Source organism: Ailuropoda melanoleuca, chromosome 4 (genome assembly GCF_002007445.2).
Source record: "Ailuropoda melanoleuca isolate Jingjing chromosome 4, ASM200744v2, whole genome shotgun sequence".
In the NCBI taxonomy this organism is placed as follows: Eukaryota; Metazoa; Chordata; class Mammalia; order Carnivora; family Ursidae; genus Ailuropoda; species Ailuropoda melanoleuca.
In genome coordinates this window covers 45478099-45496689 of record NC_048221.1, presented here as the reverse complement: position 1 = coordinate 45496689, position 18591 = coordinate 45478099, and the positions used below count along the sequence as shown (strand labels likewise).

The 18591-nt window shown below is 50.1% G+C and overlaps 1 long non-coding RNA gene across 2 annotated transcripts; it reads right to left on the bottom strand.

Moving 5' to 3' along the window:
- Window positions 1-860: 860 nt before the first annotated feature.
- LOC117801924 lies at window positions 861-12928 on the bottom strand. 2 transcript variants are annotated; one of them, XR_004624756.1, is made up of 3 exons: window positions 12792-12928; window positions 2879-3015; window positions 861-2700 (listed from the first exon to the last, which is right to left on the bottom strand). It is a non-coding gene; the product is annotated as an uncharacterized LOC117801924 (long non-coding RNA). The 2 variants fall into 2 exon arrangements; XR_004624757.1 differs by lacking the exon at window positions 12792-12928 and adding an exon at window positions 3939-3989.
- Window positions 12929-18591: the final 5663 nt, after the last annotated feature.

Sequence of the window (18591 nt, the reverse complement as noted above, 5' to 3'; positions counted from 1 at the left end):
TGAGGAAACGTGAGACTCCCGGGTTAGCTAATAGGAATATGCAGTGTCTGCTACCCGACTACTTTGTTTCATGGACTTCAGTCCCCCCCAGGATGCCTGACGCCGGGCACTACGATCTCCTCACCAGTGCTTCTCATGCCTTAATGTACACACGTGACCTGGGGAGCTCGTGCGAATGCAGGTTCTGATTCAGCCCATTCTGGGAGGGGCCTGAGATCCTGCATTTCTTTTTTTTTTTTTTTTTTTTTTTTTTTTTTTTTAAAGATTTTATTTATTTATTCGACAGAGATAGAGACAGCCAGGGAGAGAAAGAACACAAGCAGGGGGAGTGGGAGAGGAAGAAGCAGGCTCACAGCGGAAGAGCCTGATGTGGGGCTTCGATCCCATAACGCCAGGATCACGCCCTGAGCCGAAGGCAGACGCTTAACCGCTGTGCCACCCAGGTGCCCCGATCCTGCATTTCTGACCAGACAGGTGACTCCACTGCTGCTGGTCTGGGACCACACTCTGAGTAGCAAGGCTGTTTCTAGCCACCTTTCCGATGAGCCTGGGAGAGAGTCACTCAAGCAGTAGCAATGGGAGGTCTAGCATTGTGCTCTCGGAATTGAGATGTGCTGTGAGGGGGCACCTGGGTGGCTGGGTAGGTTAAGCGTCAGACTATTGGTTTTAGCTTAGGTCACAGGGATCAGAGCCCTGAGATTGAGTCCCCCCTCCCCCAAATCAGGCTCCCTCAGCGGGGAGTCTGCTTGAGATTGTCTCCCTCTCCCTCTGCTCCTCCCCCCATGCACATCTCTCCCTCTCAAATAAATAAATAAATCTTTAAAAACAAAAGAACTGAGATGTGTTGTGAGTATAAAATATACACCAGATTTCGAAGATTTAGTGAGAAAAAAAGTGATGTAAAATATCTCTCTAAAACCTTTTTATATTAATTACAATAAAATGATAATATTTTAGATGTACCGGGTACAATTAAATATATTGTAAAATTTATTTCACCTGTGTCTTTTTTACTTTTTTCATGTGAGTACTAGAAAATTTTAAATTGTGCATGTGGCCTGCATTATATTTTCACTGAAGAGTGCTGGTCTAGAGCAGGGGTTGTCAATCAGGCAGGGGCGACGTTACCCCCAGGGGATATTTGGCAATGTCTGGAGAGATCTTTAGGTGTCATATCTCAGGGTGTTGTGGCTCGCGTCCAACGGGCAGAGGCCAGAGATGCTAAGTGTCCTACAATGCGTAGGACAGCCCCTCACAACCAAGAATTATCCAGCCTAAAATGGCAATAGTGCCAACGTTGCGAAATTCTGGTCTAGAGTCACCTACTCCACTGTCTCTGAAATTATTTGTTTTATTACTCGTCCATTCATTGTTTTTGTCCCCTCTACTAGAATACGAGTCCCATGAGACCAGGGATACCGCCTGCGCATGGGTTCTAGAACAGTGCCCACTGTGAGTCACGCGGGGCACTCTGTAATACACACGGAGGATCTCCCTACCCCCCTGAGCCAACCAGGTGCTTTGAATCTGTCCATGCAAATTAGCGCAGATGCACCAGCCCTGAGCTCTGAGCCCAGTGAGACCGCTCCGCCCTGCAATCAAGCTGGGACAAGACACACTCTAAACGTCTGGGCTGGATTGCCCTCCCAGTTGCACATGAATCAATCTATCAGCGGCGGGCATGAACCCAGGGAGCAGAGATAGGAATCATCTCTGAAGGGCCGTCAGTCTTCTGCCCGCCTGCCCAGCTACACCCTGGCAGGCCTCTCAAAGATCAGGCTGCTTGGGTTTCCAGGGATTTTACTTACCACCCAGGGGTGGTTTCAAAGGGCTGGCTTCAGCCCATCTGATCCGCCGCCCTTCTTTAGTTGCTGGGCCCGGAGGAAGCCCAGACCCAGGATTTCTAAGGAAGAGTCATCTTCTTGTAAAGGCTCTCCCTTCACAAGAGGCCGGTGGGTGGGGAGGGTGAGGCCAAAAGAACAACTCGGGTCCACCCAGGGCGTGCGAGGGAACAGAACCCGAGCAGATTAACTTCTCTTGTTCAGATAACTCTTTAATCTTCGGTGTAAAGTTTTGAAACCCACGGTTCTGGGCCCTCTCCTTTCCCACTCAGCACTCCCTAAGGCGGGGCCCTGTCCCGTCTGAGTTGGGAGCCCGGCTTTGGCCCCAGAGCTGGGACGTGGTGGTGTGGGGGGCTCAGGTAAGTGAGGGAAGTGCTCTAGGCCTCAGTTTTCTCTTCCATAAAACAGAGGGAGGGAACTGGGGGGGGGGTGTTGTGCTGATCTTTAAATCTTCTCGCATTTCGCTCTAGTCTTCAAGAAAGAGTCCAGGCTCCTGGGCAGGGGTGAGTTTTACCCCCGCGGCCTCCTGGGTCCTGGCCCGCAATGCACTTCCTTGTCTTGCGTTATAAACACATCTCAAGCTGGAGCTGCAGTGGCCCACCTCAGGTCTATTAACGTGCCCAGCCGTCTTTGGACATGTCCTGCTATTCCACGGAATCTTCTGGAGTCTGGCTTCACAGCCTGCATGGGGGATCACATGGCACGTGTTGATGGTGTGCCCTGCGGCAAGTTACTTCACTCTCTCTGTGCCTCAGTCTCTTCTGAGACATGAGAGGAACAAAGGTACCCGATTTATAGGGTTATTGTGCTGGTTAGGTGAGGTGATGCCCGTACGGTTGTTAACAACAGTGCCAGACACCTAGAGAGCAACAGGGCAAAAAGCTCTAGTCATCATTATGATCAATTCTGGGAATTGTTCCCACTCATCTCTCAGGAATCAGCTCAGTGGTCACCTCTTTCAGGAAGCCTTCCCTGACTCCCACCTGCCGGCTGAGGTAGCTGCCCTTGCTCTGGGTTCTGACTCACCTCGAACTCACCTTGGTCACCACCCTTATCGCCTCTGTGGTAACGGCATATTTACTTGTCTTGCTCCCCTCAGTAGACTGTCACTTCCTTTAGCAGAGGTTGGAAACGGACTACTTGCTGGCCCAAACCACACGTGTGCTTTACTGGACTGTAAGGAAATTTGGAAACGTTTTAATGGGAGGCAAGTCTTAAATAAAGTCTATGAAAAAAAATTTTTTAAAAAATAAAGTTTGTTAAAAAACAATAGGATGATTTTATATAAAAACCTAGATTTCCAGCTTTTCTTGGAAAATTAGAAACTGTGCTAACCCAAGCTGCCATCATCTGCCACACCGGCACAATGTCACCTTCGGCAGGCTTGCGATGTTGTTTGCTGCAGGCCCAACCCAGCCCAATTAGCTCACACCCTCTGCCCCAGAAATCCAGCGAGATAAGCCTATCCTCTTCATCTGGGCACTTTGGAGAGTGAAAGGGGGATGTGACTAATGACCACAAATAAACTGGACAGCCCAGGAACAACCGGAGCATACAACCCCCTCCCCGCCCCCAACGATAGGGCAGGGTCTGGGGCATCTTTGGGTCCCACACCACACACTTCCTGCTACATCAATGCTCAATAAATGGTAACAGCCAGAAGTGGCGTTCTTGACCATTTGTTAACTCAGGCAGTCCTCCCAAGCACCCTGTGAGGTAGGGACTATTGTCTGCATTTTGCAGTTGAGGACACCGAGGCATGGTCAGTTAGTAACCTCTCTCAATTGCACAGCTAGGAAGTAGGCAACCAAGGCAGTGTGGGCCTGGAAGATTCTGTGTTGGCCAAATCAAGAAGCAACTCTCAAGGTCCCTCTCAGCTCTAAAAATCTGTGGTTCTTCGTGGTTTTTTTTCCTGTTAGTTTCTCCTTTCTCCCCCAAGGCTCTCCCTCCTTTTATCCTGTCCCTTCTCTGACTCTGCTACTCCCTTGGCTCTCGCATTCTCTCCCTTTGTGTCTTTTCTCCTTCTTTTTGCCTCTGTCGCTTGCTGTGTCCTGTGTCCGTGTCTCTCACGCCCCTTCTCTGGCCAGACTTCCTTACCATCTCTCTTCCCACGTCTCTGCTCTCCCTTTCTCTCTTCCTCCTGCTCTTCGTCTCCCTCTTGCTCTCATGCATTCTAACCAACCGTGACTGAACAAACACTTTTGTGGTTGAGGAATATGTTTTCAGTAACTCCCCGTTGGTCATGGCTTGCAGGAATCCAACAAGCCAGGCACCATTCCTTCTGCGCACTTTGCTGAGGACAGATGACAGAGGTCCCAGGGCCTAGAGCTGGGAGACTCTGACTCCACTCGACGCTCCACTCCCTCCCCACTCTCAGCCTGTGCCTCTGCCCTAGTCAGGAAAGCCCTGCGGTGGTCAAGCCTCTCAGCAGACAGCCTGCAGAAAGGGAAGCTGGTCTGGGTTCGGGTCTTCTTTCCAACACACTGACAGGCAAGTAGGATTAATGGTGTGTCTTTCACCAAGAGCAGGATGACTAAGGACATTTGTCACAAAGGCAATCCCGCCAATGACTGTGATCAAAGTATGTGAAACGAATGCCTTTTGAAGGGCGAAGACAATCTTAGAATATTTATTTTGAAGGCAGGGGGAAAAGACAACTTTTTCTTAACACACAAACAAGGAGAAAAGGTATGGGGTGGGAGAAAATGGTTCTCCTTGCCAGCAACGTGTGCCCAAAATGAAGGGGAAGGCCCAGCAGAGGGGAAAAAGAGAAGAGAAGGGAACTTAAACAGGAGTCAGTTAGTAGCCAGAGGAGGAGAGGTTGAGAGAGGGGGAAGAAGGGAGAGGGGTTGACAGAGATCTTTAAAAATTCAAGGTGACCCTTCAGCGCCTCAGGGCGAGGCAGCGGCCTGGTTGGCTCTGCTCGAATGAACGCGCATTTACTGAGGAAGGAAGGAGGAGGAGACGGGGGACAGAGAAAGACCACACAGCTGTCAATGCCCAGGCTCAAATCCCAGACTGGGCTCCACCCTCTTTTCACCTTGGTTTCCAAATGTGTGTTCTGGCGTGCAGGAGGGGAAGTGTTCAGACAGAGCTTGGTCGGTGGCCCTGAGTCAAGGCCCCACCCAGCCCGCTGCCAGCCCCAGGGGGCCCCTCGCCTGCAGGCCTGGCAGCTGCTGGATGTTACCAGGAGAGCGAGAGGCAGCAGGGGCATGGCAGGCCATTCGAGTTCACTGCAAATGACCTGTGGCCACAGGGTCTAGCTCCAGAGCTCTGTTGCTTGGGTAGCTCCATCCATTCTGGCAATTAATGGTGAGCTGGCTGCTGTTTGTGATTTCAATGTGGATAGTGCAAGGGAAACCTCCCTGCAGAGTGGTATGAGCCTAGCTGCAAAAATCTGTCACCAAATTATTACCCACCCACCTCTTCGAGTGTAAGCCCTGAGAGGGCGGGAACCCTGTTGCAGACCCCCCTTCAAAACCACACTTGACATGCAGGCTGGTATACAGTTGGAGCTCAATAACGGAATGAATGACTCAGGATGCCGTCAAATCTCCCTCCTGTTCCCCCCGCCCCCTGACTAGCTATATGACCCTGCTCAGTCCCTTGACCTCTGAGCTGCCACTTCCCTCATCAATACAACAGGATAATGCCCGTGAAAGTAGAGACTAGATGCCTCACTCCCCCCCAACTTAGTGGAATAAGTGGTGGGGGCACCCCGTCTGTAGTTGCTGCTCAAATACGGCAGGCATGCAAATGGAGGAGATAATTTACACTTCGTAAGATCTGCAGCTTCTGTTGCTAGTAGTTCCAGGTGTGTCATACAGATGTTACTTTTTAGGAAGACAGTGTGGTGATGTGGTTAAGAGCTCATGCTCTGGAGGCCTGAAACCTGGCTCCAAATCCCGCCTCCACCCCTCACTCCCTGTGTGATTCTGGGCAAATCTGTATGTACAACAGAGTTGCCATGAGGCTTCCATGGGAGCCATCCCGCGCTCTCCCTGGCACATAATAGATGCTCAGTTTGTGTTAGTCACTAACACCGGTTTCCACCGCCAGACCCTATGAGGCAGACAAGACCGTCCCCAGGGTGCGAAAGAGGAAACCAGAGCTGGCCAGGTGGAGAGGCGTGTCTGCCGGCAGAACCAGAACTAGACATCTTCTGCCCCCAAGGCCCACCACAGCTGCCAGAAATAAGGCGGTGTATCACCCTGCCTGCCTCCACCCCTCGCCCCGGTGGAGAAGTGAAACACAAACCCACCAGTGTCAGAAAGAAGAGAAGGAACCAGCTGAGGTGCGGAGAGTCGAGTGGCCCCCAAATCCTGCCAAAAGGACGGTCTAGGACAAGGTCAAGTGGAGGGCGGCGAGAGGGTGGGGGCAGTGGGAGGATAGTGTGACAAGAAGGAGACTGGTGGCTGAGTCGGCCAGCAGCAAGGGGTGAAAAGCCGATCCTGAGAATGCGGAAGGAAGCCCTTTTATCAGCGTTAACAAGAACAGAGAGGGAAGTTGTTTGCATCTGGCCAGATACCTCGGCTATGACCTCCTGTCTCGAAGAGAAGGGTCCCTGCAAGCTTTGCTTTCAAAAGTCTCTTGGGAAAAAACACATGGCCCCGATTCTTAGAAGCTGCCCTCACCCCAGCTTCATAAACCTCTCCGCAGCTCTTTGACCGGCTCCAAGGGGTGGGCCTTCTGCCTGCGGCACCTTCAGTCTCTCAGGAGAGTTGACATTTCCCAGGCTTTCAGCCTATCCATTTCGCAGGTGAAGACTGAGGCAGGAACCGGGCCACTCTGGTCCTCGCTCTGCCATTAGCCAGCTCTGGGGTCCTGGTGGCTTCACTTGTCGGGCCTCAGTTTTCCCATCTGCAAAGCAGATGTGTTTAGACCACATCTTCCTTTCAGTCCTTCCTCTTCCTTTCCCTCCAGAGGGTGTGGAATTACAAGGCAAAATCACCCTGATCAAATGGTGTGGATTAGTTAATAACCCAGCACTGAGGTCAGCCTCTGGAAGCAATTTAAGATGGCCCAGGGATCTGAGATTCCAAACCCCACAGGCAAGCAGAAGTGTTCCCTCCCACACTGGGCCGCCTCCCTTCCTGAGCAATTCTGCTCCCATTCTGTGGGTGAAGCAGCTGTGCCTTCTGCGGAGCTCTGATGTCAAGCACGTCGTAGGTCTTAGACCAGGCAGGGTGTTCCACCTGTCCCGAGCACCTACCGAGCGCGAGCTGATGGCAACCATGTCTTTCCTGCTCACAACAACCCCAGGTGGGACACGCACACTTCCTGTGTGCATTTTATACCCATAAGAAGCCGAGGCCCGCAGGGGCACCTTGCCCAGGTCACGTAACTGCAGGCGACAAAGCAGAGGTTCGAACCCAACCTGAGTGACTCCCTCTGCCGGAGCCACCCCATGTAAATCAACACCAGGTGATTCGGATATGTGTCATTTTCTTCCTCTTTTAATTAAAAACATTTCCCCCCTTGTCAAGAGCACGGATTACTTGCATTTTAAAAGGGAGAGACCAATCGAAGCATTTCCAGATAGCATGATGTGTTGCTGGAATTTGATTTAAAAGAATCCAGTTTGGAGGGAAATATAAACAAAGCAAAACTGTGCAGGAATGGGTATTTCTTGAAGCTGGGTATTGGGTGTGAGGTTCTTTATACTGTTCTCTCCCATTGCGAACATGTTTGAAAGTGTCCCTGATCACTTAAAACCGTAATTTACATTTAGCATGTAAAAAGTAATTAATTCAGGAGAAACGAAGTGGCCCTGGGAAAGGCCCTGTCCCGGGCGGGGGGGGGGGGCGTCACCCCACCCCACAGCTGAAAGCCCTCAAAGGGTGCCTCGAGAAGGCATTCATTATGACCTCCGGGTTCTGCTCTCTCTGGACCACAAGGGCTCAAGGCTCTCTGCATCCAAGAGAACAGTCTGCCCCCAAACTGCCGGCCAAGTAGTGATGCGTGTTAGGGTTCCTAACCTAAGCCACACTGTGGTTTTGTGATGGAGTTTGCAGCTATACGGGATTCATGTTCACCCAGTCGGGACATCTGGGGAGTCTCTACCCAACGTGCCAGCAAAGGCACAGCGGCGGTACATAGCCTGGGGCACCCAGAAAATTGGGGGAGACGAGATCTCTGACTTCCACACGATGGCTAAGTTGTCCAGAGCGGCCACTCTCCACCGGCCCCCAAAGGCCTAGTGCCCTCTGCCTGTGCCTTCACTCAGTGTGCCCCGGCAGCTCCACGGGTCCCTCCAGACGTCCCCAAAACAAGGACACCTCCTGTCCGCAACCTTCCTTGTCTGCAACTGCTCCTTCCGCAGACAAGTGAAACTCAGCTCTCTACTGGCCTTCATTCTATTAAGCTTTGGTCGGGCAGTTATTCAATGATTATGTATTGAGCACCAACTATATGCACTGGGGTTATAGCACATAGCAAGCAGATAGATAGACAGATGATGGGGGCCTAGATGACATACACAGCATGGAACGGACATGATACCTACGCTCCAAGGGCTTCTAATTTCTTAGGGGAGAAAGGCAATAATCAGCTATTAATACTATTAATCATTGAATTACGAGTCTGACAAGGGCATTAGAGGAGTGTGGGAACCTTGAGGGCACATAAGGAAGAATGAGGTCTGATGTGGTGGGCCGTCCAGAGGATTCAAAGTAGGCTTCTTGGACAGGATAGTGTCTAAACTGGGATCTGGAGATTTGAGGCATTCACTGGTCAAACAGGGAAAAGAGGTTATTCCTGACAGAGGAAACAGCACGTGCAGAGGCCTTCTGGCTTAGTGGAAGGAGGTGAAGGAATACGGTGTGGACTCTGGAGTCTAAAGGAGTATGAGTGGGAAGGAGATTGTAGAGCTGGGTGAGAAGGAGCTAGTGGCAGATAGCAAAGGAGCTTGAAGGCCAAGTTAAGGATGATGACGTACTCATGAGGTTGTGTGTGATGTGTGTGTGTGTGTGTGTGTGTGTGTGTTAACATTGTTCTTTTAAACCTAAAATGATCACTCTGGTTGTGGGGGCTTGAATGGCTCTGAACAGGGCAAGTGTGGATGCTGCAGGACCTGGGCTAGCTAGCTCATATGGCACATTTATGAGAAATAGGAGAAAGCACCCTTCTAGGAAGACAGTCCTCTAGACCCATGCTTAGGAAATGGAACCTTGCCTGAACTTCAGCACCCATTAACTCTGAGCCCATACCCTTGTGCAGTGAACAACGGGTACAACTGTACAACTGTACACAGTGGACTTGGATCCTGGGAAATAGAGAATCAGAATGCTGTAGAACGTCTGTTGACAAATCTGCCTCCTCCACTTTCAGTACCTTGAATTCTGAGTTCTTGAGTTCCATATTCATTTTTATAACCCTAGTGCACATAACACATGCTCCAAATGTTTGCTGAATGGATTATTCTTTGGCTACTTTTTTTTTCCTTTAGACTTTCTGTCCTCTTGTTCTTTTCTACTTAATTCATAATGGCTTCCTTTTAATGCACACCTGTTAGGTGTTAGGAAGCACTGTGTGAGACATTTTGCCTTTTAAGTCTTCCAAATATCTTGTCCTCTGTCCATTTGACAGTGACCGTGGCCATGGTCACCTAGCCAAGAAGGTGGGCAGGCAGCAGGTCATACTGTGTGTGAATCTCTCAAGTCCTAAGGGCATGGAGAGGGGGTAGGCAGCAGCATACCTTGTGGTTGAATCTCTAAACTTTGAACCCCAGAATGTCAGAGCTGAAATAGACCATGGGAGGCCTCATTTTACAGATGGGCCGCCTAGGCCCAGAGAAGGCTGGAAATTGCTCAAAGTTGCTGAGTAAGTAAGAGAAAGAGCAGGACTAGAAACCAGGTCCCTTGACAGGTTTGAAAGAAGTAGATGGATATCAGCAGTGGAGATTAGAAGAGAAAGACCAAGGGGGGAAATAGCTCTCTCGAGATGGTATCTGATGGCAATGGTTATCTGCGAGGCTGCCCGGGGTTAGCGCAGGACACCGACACCGGAGAGTCCTTGGAGACTATCTAAAGGGGAAGAGAAGGTAGAAAAAACAGGACTTCCTCAAGGAATGGGTGGGTCTCTAAACTGGAATCCATCTGGATCCAGCCCGGCCATGAAGTTTTCAGACACGAAGCACAATTTCTGGTTCTGGGCCTGGTCCGTCTGGAGACCCTTGGCTGCGCGCCAGGACAGCCTTCGCTGCAAGCAAGCCTCTGACGGCCTGCTGTGAGGGCAGCGGGTGAAGGCGGAGAGAAGGCCTGGTTCCCCTTCCCGGGGCCTCCGCCACAGGCGCTCTCCGAGGGGCCCCGCTCCAGTTCTCTGTCGGTGCCTGCTTGGGGTTTTCCTGGTTCTGGGTCTGTATCACAGCCCCTCTTATGTCACGTTGCCTCGGGTCCCACTAGCGTTGCCCTGAGCTGGAAAATCCCTCAGAGCCCGAGCAGCCCGTGACCATAAAGGCAGGAAACTGTGACACGGAGGCACGCAGGGTGTGAGGTTTATTCTTGGTGTGTGGTTGGGAAGGGCGGGGCTGAGCAGGGGTGGAGTGGGATGGGATAGTCAGGAGAGAAAAGAGAAATCCAAAAAGAAGGAACCCTAGAGAATTTCAGACTGGTTTTCCTTCACTTCTGGGTCCCGGGTTTGTCTCCCTACCTTGGGACTCCATGGAACCTCTTGAGGGACATCTCAGGATCCAGGGTGCAGCTTCTCAATTCAGGGAGACCGACCTATGGGCCCTGGCTGTAGTAGCATGGGAGTGCTGTGAGTAATAGTTGTCGTTAATCAAACACTTTCTAGATGCCAGGCTTTGTGTACCTAGTACAGTGCCTGACACACAGGGAGTCCTCAATATACTGCAGCCTTGTCCACCTAAGAAGAAGGTATTAATCCTATTTTATAGATGGGATAACTAAGGCTCAAAGAACATAAATCATTTCCCCACCATCCTACAGCTATTCATTTGTCCGTGGACTCAACAAACATGTATCGATCCCTCCCATGAGGTGGCTACTGTCCTAGATGAGAGGAATAGAGCACAGTTCCTGTTGTCAAGTTTATTTGTGTATGTTCCAGTGAAGGGTGAACAAAGAAGCAAATCAGCAAGGAAAGCAATTGTAGATGGGGATAGGAAGCAAGCAAGGCAAGCAAATATAGATTGTGAGTATGGTGGTGTTTTAGCAAAAATGGTCAGGAAGGCTTTTTTTCAGAGGTGCCATATGAGCTATGGTTGGATGGGTGGGAAGAAACATGGGAAAGGTTAGCAGGACTAACAGTAAGAGCCAAGGCCCTGGGGTGGGAAAGAATCTGGTGGGTTTCTAGGAGATCCAAGGAAGGACTGAGGTGAGCAAGGAGAAGCACGGGAAGAAGGGAGGTGGGGAAGCAAGGCCTGAGTCACAGTGGCCTTCCAGACCATGGCAAAGGGACAGTTTTGTCAGGGGCTGTCAGTAGCAGAGGCTGGATCTTCATCCATAAATTCAGGCCTTCACAGCCAACCCAGGCTCTGCCCCTTTAGCCCAGGCCTCAGTCTTGACTCCCCTGGGTCCCTGCTGGCCACGACCCCTCCACTCGCAGAGTGTCATGGGCGAGGCAGAGCCACTCTCGTTTGCCCAGCTCAGGAGCCTCTCAGGCCTGTGGGTTCCCCACTGAACAACAGGAACAAACTCGGGCTATCAGACAATCAGGCCTAAGGAAGCCATTCCAACCCAAGACTCTGCCTTCCTGGCTCCCCGCAGACTTCTGGGTCTTCTCCTGCCTCCACTCACCATTCCCTCATAATAGAGTCAGCATTGGCTTGACCTGGGTTCAAATCCTACCCTCCCCACCAGTGGGACAGTGGGCAAGTGCCCCTCTCCAAGCCCCTCTTCCCTCCCCTGTGAAGTGGGGTAATAGCTGTGTGCTCTCCTAGGGATGTGGCTGAACACAAATCAGGATAGGAGGAACATCACAGCACATATGGAGAGCTGCTCTGGGTCAAACATATGCTCATTGTTAAGGGGCATTAACCCAATTTATCCTCGTAGCAACAACATGGGAGAGCTGTTGTCAGAGCCAGCTTCGTAGGAGTGTGGCCCGTGCAGTCACACAGGGCCACCCCGCACTTCAAAGGGCCTCAAGCTTGGTTTTATACTCAGCCATCGCCTTCCTGAAAGTCTTAATTTTTCAACGAGGGGCCCCACATTTTCATTTTACCTTGGGCTCTACAAATGATGCAGCTGAACCTGATTATGATATATTCATCCAAATATTCAAGAGGTGTTTATTAAGTTAGGCATGGTTGAAGGCCCTGAGGAGATAGGAGTGAACAAACAGAATTCTCCACTCTCGTGGAATTTACTTTGCATCACCTGCCAGATGAGAGAACGGAGGTTCAGAGGAGGTAAGTGCCTGCCCAAGGTCACACAGTGAGAAAGAGGGTGCCCAGCTTGCAACTCAGAGCTCGTGACCACAATACCAACACCCACCCCCCGGCCACCCGCCCACCACCACACTGCCGCCCCAGCATACGGCTGAAAAGTGCGTAACAGGATGCCAGGCAAAGAAATAGCAAATACTGTTCGAAGAGCTTTAAATGTATTAACTCAAGTAGTTACAACAACCCCATTTTAGAGACAAGGAGATGGAGTCTCAGAGAGGTTAAGTAACTTGCCCAGAGTCACAGTGCTGGCAAGACACAGGGCAGAAATTAGGAACCCAAGTAGACTGTGTTAGGGCCACGCTCCTGGCCACGCCAGCACATTGCCTTTTGAAGTAATCATTTAGAAAATACGACTTTTATAATTATTTTCACCACCACCGTGTTCATTTTTGTCTCTGGAGCCTCCATGCACACATGAGGCATGACCCAAATCACTTTGTGCACACGAAAGTTTTAACACACGAATGAGCAGATTCATTGGACATATGCGCCACCCCCCACAGCACCCCAACCATCTTAAGTCTGACACGATTTATCACCTCGACACCCAGCTTCTCTGTCTTGCCTTGAGCCAGTGATGAAACCTCTCAGTGCTCAGAATGTAGAACACAGGGTCGAGTCTTCCAGTAAACAGGCGGGGGCTTGCAGGGAGGGGGTGCCGTGGGGAGGCGTTCACCGCGATGGTTATCACTGAGTAAAAGCTTTCCTCTTCCTCCCTACGTGATGACGTGATGACGGGGCTCCTGGGGCAGAGGTTCCCTCCCTCTAAAGGCTGTCACCGTTCCGAGGGTCTCACCTCCCATGCGTGGGCTGGTCTGAGGACTGTATCAGTCAGGCAGGCTGTAAGCTGCGGGGGGTTCTAGGACTCCGGAGGAGACCCCTGCCCAGACTTGGCGCTGTGCTCCCTGATGCCTGACATCCCCTGTCGGTCATTCACTATTCAGCACGGAGTTAGGGCGTGCCTGCAATGCGTCAGACACTTTCCTAGGGCCTGGGGAATAAAAGAGGCAAAAACCCCTGCTCTCAGGGGGCTTATCTTCTTGTCCAAGATATTTCCACTGGAAATTCTGTTGAATGCATGACAGGTGGGAATTTTACCTTGTTGGGTGCTAGATATTTTTTCACTCTTATAGATATTATACATATTACCGAGTTTTGTCAGGACATGGTGAAGGCACTTTTTAATTGTTTCAGGTGGGAGAGTAAATCTGGCTCCTGTTACTCCGTTTTGTCCTGAAGTTTTTCTTTAAAGAGAAAGGCACTAGGCCTGGGAGAGGTAAGACTTGAAAGCCCATTAGCTATTTATACCTTCATGTGAATCCTTTTTTTTTTAATTTCTTTTTCTTTTTAAAAAAATTTTTTTATTATGTTATGTTAGTCTCCATACAGTACATCCTTAGTTTTTGATGTAATGTTCCATGATTCATTATTTGCGTATAACACCCAGTGCTCCATGCAATATGTGCCCTCCTTAATACCCATCACCGGCCTATCCCAGGCCCCTGGAATGAACCATGAGAGGCTTCATGTGAATCCTTTTTAAGGATTTAGATGCTGGGGATAGAGATCCTAAGATCCTTTCTGAAGCATTGTGGTAACAGGAAGTAAAGAACAGGAAGACACTAGCGTAGAATGTAGGACTCAGAGGAAAAATCCAAAAAATCATGGAGGGGAGCCTGGGTGGCTCAGTTGGTGATGTGTCTGCCTTCAGCTCAGGTCATGATCTCAGGGCCCTGCTCCGTAGGGAGCCTGCTACTCCTTCTGCTCCCCACCCCCTTCCACTTGCCCACTCCTGCTCTCTCTCTCTCTCAAATAAATTAAATATTTTTAAAAAATGCTCTTGGAGCCATTATTTCATTTGAATTCATCACAACCTTGCAAATCTGCCAATAGGTCAAGGACTTCTTTCCATTTTATAGATGAAGGATGAGCCTTGGAGAGCTTAGATGACTGGCTCAGAGCCGGGCAGCTGTTAAGACCCAGGGCTATGACTTCTCCCCTAGAGTTCCTTCCAACAAACCTTGGGTCAGGGGTCACCATTCAGAGAGGGAGCACAAAGAGCAACTGTGATCCCCAGCACTTGTAGTGACTTGGTTAGTTCACACAGGGCCGGCCTTGCCCCTTCTGCTTCAGGTTTTTCTGAGAAACAGCCTCGGGGCAGAAGCCAGTAGAGCTCCTGGTGAGGAAGACCTGAGCAATCTGACAAGAATGTAGATGCCATGAGAGCAGGGACCACATCCGCTTCGGTGACCCTGGGGGGCCCCAGTGCCTAGCACAGCGCCTGACCCCTAGTAGGTTGTCAAGGGATATCTGTTGGACAACAAAGCATGAAGGAATGGATTTGGGGGTTACACAGACAATAATGGACACCTGCTGTCTCAGTTACTTCATCTACCAAGTGGAGACCATGATCCCTGACTTTTAATGCTGCTTTATCAATTTTGTTGATGTATTTTATGCTCCATGAGGGTGGGAGTTTGTGTCTGTTTTATTTAAGTACTGCTCTGTCCCCAGCATCTAAAACAGTATCCGTCGCACAGTAGGTCTTTAAGAACTGCGTGTTGGGTGAAGGGACAAGAGGGAAACATCTAGGTTTAAGTGAATGTGTGCCTAATAGGTCCCAGCATAGCCCTATGGTTAAGAGCAAGGAATTTGGAGTCAGACATGAGTTTGACCCCTGGCTCTGTCATTTATTAGCTATATAACCTCCAAAAAAACTGAACCTCAGTTTTCCCCAGGACCCGTGATGAGGGGAGTCATCTCTGCATGAGGTGTCCTGAGGGTTAAGAGAGGTCCTGGGTATAGAGTGCTTAGCATAGGACCAGGAACAAAGAAAATGCTCCAAAGTTATTTAAGAGTTCATGTGTCTAAGAGGAAGGGCCATTTTTCTCAAAAAGGACTTTCATCCCTGACACTCCCCAAAAAGACTCCAAAGGTTGTTCTCCTGAAAGATGAGGCTGCCTGGAAAATGAATTTCCATCAAATCTCCTGTTGACAACTTAGAAACCCCTTGAGCGCACAGGGCAGCACCCCGTCCTGTCTCGCACCAGCTCCATCCCGATGCAGCCGGATTCACCGTGGGGGTGCCAGCCTCTGCCCAGTGCCCCGGTCTGCAGCAGCCCTTTGAAATTGGGATGTGAATTTTCTTGTCTGGTTGGCCTGGCCTCAAAGCTAACAAGCAGCACGTTCCCACACCAGGGTGAAGTGGGTGCTCGAGAGATCACCAGTGGAGATAGGGAGTGAAATCTAGTCCCCTAGCAAAGGCAGCCAGCAGGTAAAGTGACCGCCCTGGGCTCTGCCTTTCCCACTGCAGCTCATCCACCTTCATGGATGAATTTAGTCCAACTCACAGATCAGAGTTCTGGGCTTCTTGGCCGCAACTTGGGAAGCCTGCGGGTGTCATAAATATTTGTCCATTTTTGCCTTAGAAACATTGGTCATTATCAAGGAAGATTGCATGGCTTTGCAAAGAATAGCCAATGAGGCTGACCTTGCTGTCGACTGCAAGGTGGGGGGAGCGTCCAAAGGGTGATTAGACAGGCCTCTGACACCAGAGGATGAGATGATTCAGAAGATAAGGTGGGAAGAAGGGGTGCAGGCCACAGAGAACGCTTTCTATTCATGAAAGCAATTATTCTGTTGATTTAAGAAGAAGGGGATTCCAGGGGCACCTGGGTGGCTCAGTTGGTTAAGTGTCTGACTCTTGCTTTTGGCTCAGGTCAGGATCTCAGGGTCCTGAGATAAGCCCCACATTGGGCACTGCGCTCAGTGCAGAGTTTGCTTGTCCCTCTCCGTGCCCCCACTTGCGCTCTCTCACACTCTCAAATAAATAAATAAAATCTTCCAAAAAAGAAGGAGATTCTGGACCTAAGTGTCCCTATCCTTGTGACATTCAGAAGTCCGACCCACATTTGAGGCTCAATCACACCTCAGTTTTTGGGGATCTTTCTGGAGATTGTTTCTCAGGCCTCACTACTTCTTGGCAGCTTTCCTCCCCATCTGCTCCTCTCCACTGCAAGCTCCCCTGAAACACAGGTATATGTTGTGTCTGTAGCTAGCTGGTGTGCTTTCACTCATTCATTCAAACATAGGCAGTAAGGTCCAATGGTTAGGAGTGCACCTGGGAGCCAGAGGGCTGGAGGTCGCTGTGACAGTTGCTAGCCTACACACTTCCAGGTAAGTGGTAACTTAACTTACCCACTTACTCTCTCAGCCTCGGCCCTCTCATCTCTAAAATGGGCATAATACTACCAACCTCATGGGTGACAGTCAGCTAAATGAATACCCACAAAACATTGGAAGAGCGCCTGGCATATAGTAAGCTCTCAATAAATTAAGATACATACTGTTCTTATTCTCTAAAAGCCGAGGCTAGAAGGAGAAATGTGTGATGATGAATCTGGGAGTAACCCATGTAAGCGCAGGAAAAACAGAAGTGCAGCCAGCCCTTGGGACAACAGAAGGGCTTTCTCTTGCTCGCTCTCTCTCTCTGTCTCTCTCTGTCTTTCTGTCTCTCCCAGCTTGTGTTTGCCTGTCAGCTTCATTCCCTCAGTCCAGCCCCTTCTCTGTGGCAGGAAACATGGCCGCCACCAAAGCACCCTATTTCCTTAAAGAGAAACTGAATTTTCTTCCCTAGATCCAAGGCCTTCCCCCTCTCCTCCCAAAATCCCAGGGAAAGACTCTGATTGGTCCAGCTTAGGTCATGTGTTTAGTCCTTGGATCAATCAACTATGGAGGCGGGAGGAGGGAGAGATGGAGTTGCACAGCACAGATCTAGCCACCAGGGGGCCTTTACCCAGGTATCAGGACCCTCCTCCTCACCCCCACCCCATGAAGGAAACCCCCGCTTCAGCCCCTGAGAATATCTGATGCTGTTTTCTTGTCACACTTCACACTTTTATTGAATACTGGCCAGAGCAAATCTCATTTCCCCATGTAGACTATAAGCTCCTATAAGACTATAAGAACAAAAATGATGTTGGATCCTATTTTCATTCTTCTCTCTTCCCTCTCACCCTGCTCGTCACACACAGGGTGGCAACATCAGGCACACTGCTAGTCACATGGTCATGGAATGTCCCAGATAAGGAAAGAGATTGAAGAACTAAGACACAGAGACAGCAATTTGCCCAAGGTCACACAGCTCCAACTAGCCTCCAGGTCTCCTGCCCTGTGATTTCTGATAGATTTCTCTCTCTACCAGGGTTAAGGCGCCAGTCCTCATTCCCACAAGGAAACCTCCACCTAGCCCAGTCACTTCCTGCCTCTCCGGGCTTATCTCATACACTTTATCCATCTTCAAGGTGGTTATTATTTTTCTTATTTTTATAGTTGCCTGAGGCACCCTCGCGGACCCACTTTCCTCTCATTAGAGATAAAGGGATTTGTGACTCTGCATTCCAGCCAGGGTGGCTTGCATTCTGCAGTTGGCCTCACCCCTCTCCCCTTCGAGATTTTCGCACTTGTGGCTTCCTCTGCATGGAACGCTGTATTGGTTTGCGGGGGCTGCTGTGACAGAGGACCACAGATTAGGTGGCTTCAACAGCAAATTGTTGTGCTCAAGTCGTGGGGGCCAGAAAGTCCAGAATCAAGGTGTCGTCGGCAGGGGTGGGCTTCGAGGGAGAATCTGCTCCTGGTCTCTCCCCAGCCTCTGGTGAATTGCTGGCCATCTTTGGCGTCCCTTGGCTAATAGACGCATCACTCTATCTCTGTCTTCATCCTCACATGGCCTCCTCCCCATATCCTGTCTGTCTCGGGGTCCAAATTGCCCCTTTGTATAAGGACGCCTTGTTGGATGAAGGCCCACCCTAATGACCTCAAGCAAGGTTAACTTGCTTACCTCTGTAAAGACCTTGTTTTCAAGTAAGGTCACGCTCTGAGATATTGGGGTGTTAGAACTCCAACATCTTTTTTGGGGGGGACACAGTTCAACCCATAGCAAGCACCATTCTCACCCTCTTTCTTCCCCACTCCAACCAGACAGCTCTTCCTTATCTGTTCCATCTCAGGCAAGCCTTCTCTGACACCAGGCCCTGATGCCTTCTCTTGCATACTCTTCCTTCATACTTGTCATGGATTTTTGGTATTTGCTTATGTAATTGTCTGGCGGGTAGCTGTGTTCCCCCTCAGACTCTCCACTTCACAAAGACAGGAGCACGACTGTCTGTGCACTGCTACACCCTGAAAGCCCAGAATCTGGGCTATCAGTAAAGGGTATCAGTAAATATCTGTAGCCTGAATGAATGATCTAGCGAGAGAGGTTAGTCTTTGCTAATCACAAAACCTATGAGGAGGTGTAAGCCAGAGCCTCAGAGGCAGAGAGGGTAATCTTTCCTCCAG